Source organism: Pongo pygmaeus, chromosome 3 (genome assembly GCF_028885625.2).
Source record: "Pongo pygmaeus isolate AG05252 chromosome 3, NHGRI_mPonPyg2-v2.0_pri, whole genome shotgun sequence".
Classification (NCBI taxonomy): domain Eukaryota; kingdom Metazoa; phylum Chordata; class Mammalia; order Primates; family Hominidae; genus Pongo; species Pongo pygmaeus.
In genome coordinates, this window is record NC_072376.2 from 5,961,530 (window position 1) to 5,967,529 (window position 6,000).

The window sequence follows — 6,000 nt, forward strand, 5'->3', positions numbered from 1 at the left end:
CTCCTAAAAGCAGCTGCTCTTATGAGTGTCCTGCCCTGGAGGGCGGGACGGTTCAAGAGAAACAGCCCAGTCGAGCCTCTAACGCCAAGGAGAACCCACTGGGCAATGGGGCACCTCCCTGTGAATTGGCCTGCCTGGTAGAGGGCTCCACAAGCACCAACCCCTACATCTCTTTCTCTTTTTGTTTTGTTTCTGAGACAGAGTCTCACTCTGTCGCCCAGGCTGGAGTGCAGTGGCATGATCTGGGCTCACCACAACCTCCAACTCCCTGGTTCAAGCGATTCTCCTGCCTCAGCCTCCTGAGTAGCTGGGATTACAGCCGCCCGCCACCACATCCGGCTAATTTGTGTATTTTTAGTACAGACAGGGTTTCACCCTGTTGGCCAGGCTAGTCTCAAACTCCTGACCTCAAGTGATCGCCTGCCTCAGCCTCCCAAAGTGCTGGGATTACAGATGTGAGCCATTGAGCCCAGCCTGTTTCTCTTTTTTAATTCAAGTCCTCGCTCAGGCAGAAAGGACTGGACGCTCCAGGCTCACGAACATGACCAGCTGCCTCTGCTCCCCAAGCGCAGACAACACATCAGGCACTGCATTCCATGTCTATATCCACTAGTTCTGTCACCTTCACAACCACCCAAAGAGCTGAAAGAGGACTGCGGTCTAAAGGGTGGTGCGTAATAACAGAGCTGTGCTGGGCTAGCCTGAGTAGCCGGAGCACTCACTCTTTCCACTGCTACACACACAGCCTAAAACAATGGATTGATTTGCATTATGTAAAATGAAAAAGGCCATTATAAAAGTAGTTTGGCTTTTAAATGGGTGATTCTTTAGGATAAAAATAGTCCTGAAGAAAATTTCCTAGAAGTTCACATATTCCTCCAGAGGGTGAGTGGCAACTTTCAGACACTTGGAACTTAACACAATGCTGTTTAAGTAAGTTTCAGCCCATGTATGTTTCGGCAAACCAGGCAGAAACTGGGGTTATTGTTCAGGGTCCTCAAAGGCTCCTTCACAACCCGAAGAAGCGGACACTTAACTTATACTGACCACTGGTTATGATTAAAGGCACAGGTGGAACTTTTTTTTTTTTTTTTTGGAGATGGGGTCTCTGTCACCCAGGCTGGAGTGCAGTTGTATGACCTTGGTTCACTGCAACCTCCACCTCCCAGGCTCAAGTGAGCCTCCCACCTCAGCATCCTGAGTAGCTGGGACCACAGGTGCACGCCACCACGTCCACCCAGCTAATTTTTTTTTTTTTGGTAGAGTTTCACCATGTTGCCCAGGCTGGTCTTGAACTCCTGAGCTCAAGTGATCCACCCCCCTCAACCTCCCAAACTGCTGGGATTAGAGGCATGAGCCACCGCGCCTGGCCAGGACATTTTAAATTAAAGACTTTCAATGCAAAATGTTTCAGCTTCACTTAGTGATTTGGTAAATTACTAATTAACTAATTTTCCTAAGTGGGAGGCAAATGATACATTAGGAAGATATTTAGACTACTTAAAGCCGGTATAGTTTATAATCTTAATTATTCATAAGAAAAATAACTTACTGAGCATTTAGCATGCACCAAACATGCGGGATGCCATCACATGCTCTAATAATCACAAGCCTGCCAAGGGCACTGAAGAAACTATGAGATTCAGAGAGGCTAAGTTACGCACCCAAGGTTACACAGCAACAGAAACTGAGTTCAAACCAGATCTGACATCAAAGCTTATACATGGCCTGCTGGCATACTTATGAATACAGTCCCTAAACTTTATCCCCCTTCCTCTCAGCTCCCTTAATGTTGCCCAAAAGGTGTATTCACCCAATAACCCCGATCATCGGTAAGCTGAACACTTAACCATTCTTACACTTCCGTGTATGTTTGTTAGGCTGCAAATGAAGTTTTAAAAATAAAATAGGCCAGGCGTGGTGGCTCACGCCTGTAATCCCAGCACTTTGGGAGGCCCAGGCAGGTGGATCACCTGAAGTCAGGGGTTCAAAACCAGCCTGGCCAATAGAGCAAAACCCTGTCTCCACTAAAAATACAAAATTAGCCAGGCATGGTGGCACATGCCTGTAATCCCAGCTACTAGAGAGGCTGAGGCAGGAGAATCGCTTGAACCTGGGAGACAAAGGTTGCAGCGAGCTGAGATCTCACACCATTGCACTCCAGCCTGGGCAACAAGAGCGAAACGCTGTCTCAAAAAATAGAATAGAATAGAACAGAACAAAACAAAAAACAAAACAAAATAAACAGGAGGGAAAAAATAATGCAGGTTCCAGCAGCAGGCTGCCTGGGTTCAAGTCCCAGCTCCTTCGCTCACCAGCTGTGTGAGCTTGGACTCATTTCTTAACTTCCCTGAGCCTTGGTTTCCTTGCAGCAAAATGAAGACAATAAGAGACCCTATCTTGTTAGGCAGTTGACAAGATTAGGGGAAGAAATCCACATAAAGCCCTTAAAATTGTGCCTGGCACAGGGAAAGCCCTGGAAAATGTTGGCTGGTGTTACTCTTTCCTGGACACGGATGGGGCCAGCCAACTCAGTCCCACTATTTTAGCAACCATTTGCATAAGCAAGGCCAGACACAGCCAGTCTGTGTCTACAAGGCCACAATGTACAGCTCCTTCCTGTCACCAGTCTCTTTCCTCACACCTGCCGTGTGATACTCATGGAGCTCTGGGCCTCAACTTCCCCATCTATAAAACCAAGTGACTAGCCAAGCAGATCAGTCCCTGAGAGCCTTCCAAATGGACAATCAAGAATTCTAAACCACCCGGGCCCAAGAAAATTTATTTTATTTTATTTTATTTTATATTTTATTTTATTTTATTTTATTTTATATTTTATTTTATTTTATTTTATTTTATTTTATTTTAAGATGGAGACCAGCTCTGTCACCAGGCTGGAGTGCAGTGGTGAGATCTCGGCTCACTGCAACCTCCACTTCCCGGGTTCAAGCGATTCTCCTGCCTCAGCCTCCCAAGTAGCTGGCACGCACCACCACATCCAGCTAATTTTTGTATTTTTAGTATAGACAGGGTTTCATCATGTTGGCCAGGATGGTCTCAATCTCCTGACCTTGTGATCCACCCACCTCAGCCTCCCAAAGTGCTGGGTTTACAGGCACGAGCCACTGCGCCCAGCTGAAACTTTATACATAGTCCTAAAACAAATGTTAAGCTGGTCATGGTGGTGAGTTCCTGTAACTGCAGCTACTTGGGAGAATCGCTTGAGCCCAGGAGTTCAGATCCAGTCTGGACAACATAGCATGACCCCATCTCTAAAAAAAATTTTTTTTTAAAGTTAACGAACACATACTCACTTTCCTAAAATCCTCTTGCATTATCTATGTATTAATGTTTATACTGACAACAAATTGTTTCCAAGGTCTCAAAGACTCCCCAAGCAACCCCCGACCTGCACGGCAGGCATCCCCTGTGCTGAGGCTGGGACTCAAGGTTAGAAGCTCTGACCAATGGGAGAGAGAGATTCAAACAAGCTGCTCGGACTAGCTGTGTCCTCACTTTGAGAGAGGCCTTCTATAGCGCACCAGCTAAGGAATCAACCCAGAGTAGAGGAGGGAAGGTGGAGGCATGAAAGACAGGAATTCACCCACTAAACGGCGAGTGGGGTGGAGACAGCGCACCCAATGCAGAGGAACTGCAGGGGCTAAAGGAACACAGGGGAACAGCAGAAGCCAGGAGAGGCAAAGCCCAAGCTGAATGTGAGAGGCTAGGCTGGGGGCAGACGGTGAAAACTCAGTTGCACAAACAGGAATCAGGCCCAGCTGGGTGCAAAGGGCTGGGACAGCGGAGGACACCGAGGTGAGCAGAGCCTGGCCCAGTAGCCTGCCTCAGTTTGAATCCCATCTCTGACTCTCCCCATGTGGGTGGCTCCAAGCCAGTTACTCTGTCTCCCTTAGTACCAGCTGACACCCTTGATGTTTCCCAAAAGGTGTTTTCGCCCAATGACCCTGAGCACCAAGTTCATGCCAGGCTCTCATTAGGACTAGGGATCTCATTAGGATTGCGGAGCCCACAATCTCAAGGGGTCAAACACACAGCAAAGAAGCAGTAAGAGGGTTGGTCGGAGGGGGGAAGCCATACCCACACTGAGATATGGGTTGGTACTGGCCAGATAAACTGGGCAACAGCAAGTGTTCTAAGACTGCTGTAAGGACTAGCCCGGTCCAAGCAAAGCAACTACCAGTTTCCAACAGGCAACCCACCGCTATAAAAGCTAGGCAAGACAGCAACTAGGTGCCAACATCCTACAATACTGGGGACAAGACAGTGAGCATTTTGTCCCCAAGACACCACCACGACTACCCTCCTCATCTAGCCTCAGTGCGTGAAATAACCAAGGTGATGCCCAGGGGCCTCCAGTAGGGGCAAAATGCACCGGTGCCTATAAAACCTTCCCAAGCAAAGCTTCCAATTCCACGCTGGAGAAAACGGCGTCCTATGCAACTTCAAGACAGAAACGACTTCACGTGGCCTGGTCAGGCGCGGTCACGCCGGGGCTCGCAGAGGCTGGCTCTGGAGTCCGCAGGGTCATTCCCCTATCCTCCTGACCAGCTGTTCCCATCAGGACCTCGCCCCACAGCCTAGAGAGACTCCTGGCGGGAGGCGGACCAGGAGTCCCCGGACTCACTCCTCAAGGCAGCTACCCCGGCCCCGAGAGGGTCCCCGGGCCAGGGTCTTCGCGGCCCAGGAATGGGACGCTCCAAGGCGGAGGCAGAGGGATTCCCTAGCCCAGGGACAGACGGTTCGCGTGGGTGGAGGTCCAACGAGGTTAGGGCTCCGAGATGAAAGGGGGTTCCGTGGGTCAGGGGCTCCAGGGGTAGAGGGGTCAGAGATGAAAGCGGGGTCAGGGGCTCCAAGGAGGAGGGTCCGCTGCCCGGGGACTGAGGGTCCGAGGTGGAAGGGGGCTCCGGGGTCGGGGTCTGGCGCACCGAGGCGCCTCTTCTCAGGCCGGGAGCCTCGCGTCGGAGAAGGAAAACTTTTCGTCAAGTTCCGGAAAGGAGCGGGACACAGCGCGCGCCTCCGCGAGGGCCGCCGAGTCCCGAGTGTCGCCCCCGCCCCGGAGGCCCCACGACGGCACCCCGGACGCCACGCACGCGCTGCCCTGGCGAGCAGGAGCCGCGGCCGCGCGGCGAGGGACACCCAGCAGGACCCGCGCCCGGCGACCTGCCTCGCCCCAGCCGCTCCCCGCCTCGGCCGGCGCTGCAGCAGGTGGCGGCCCCGCGCGCCCTGCCCTCCCTCGCGGCCCGCGGCCCGGCCCTCGCGGGAGGCTCTCAGTACCGGAGTTAGCGCGGTTCCGACGCCATCCCCGGGACCCGCGGGCCCGCAGCCCAGGCCCCGCGGGACCGACAACTCGCGCGACGAGGACGCCGGGCGCGCGGTAGGCAGCGGGTCCGACCCGCAGGTGCGCGCGAGCAGCCCGCGGCGAAGAGCGGCGCGCACCCTCGCTTCGCCCCGCCCCCTCGCCCGCCCCCTGGGCACGCCCCCACGCACTTGCGCCCCGCCCCCTGCCGGCCTGCGCCCGCTCTTCCGCCCGTGCCGCCGCGTCTGGAGCTCGGCGCTCGCCCGGCTGTCCTTCTTCTGGGGGCCGCCCGTTGCAGGCCTCCGGAGCGGCGTCGCCGGCCCTTTTTTTTTTCCCGAGAACCAACCGGAGTGGCGAGGAGCTGCCTTGAGCGGGCCTTTGTGTCCGCAGGGCCCTCACGGACATCCGACAGGGGCCCCCTTACCTGGTCGGCTCCACCCGCAGCCATCTTGGAAGTGGGAAGCGGCCGGGAGGGGGAAGGGGCTCGAGCCGGCAGGGCTCAGGCGTAGGGAGCCGAGCGGCGGAGCGCATCGATGGGGCGCCCGTGCCCCGGCCGGTGTGCGGGAGACGACCCGGGGCCCGCCGCGGAAGGGAAGGTTTGCGTGACCCCGGAGCTCAGGCCCAGCCGCGGTGGTCTTGGGAGCGGCGCCGTGGCGTCCTCCCAGCCAGCCTCAGTCTCTTAA

At 54.5% G+C, this 6,000-nt stretch overlaps 1 protein-coding gene across 3 annotated transcripts in view; it reads right to left on the reverse strand.

Annotated features, from left to right (window-relative positions):
- Window positions 1-5,788, reverse strand: part of TBC1D14 (TBC1 domain family member 14) — a 120,113-nt gene extending 114,325 nt beyond the window's left edge. For 2 of the 3 annotated variants that reach the window (XM_054484050.2, XM_063663498.1), the window contains exon 1: window positions 5,296-5,484. The gene's annotated coding sequence lies outside the window, so the exon portion shown is untranslated. Of the gene's footprint in view, window positions 1-5,295; window positions 5,485-5,741 lie in introns of those variants that run through there. The other variant, XM_054484049.2, reaches the window with a different exon arrangement.
- Between the last annotated feature and the right edge of the window lie 212 nt (window positions 5,789-6,000).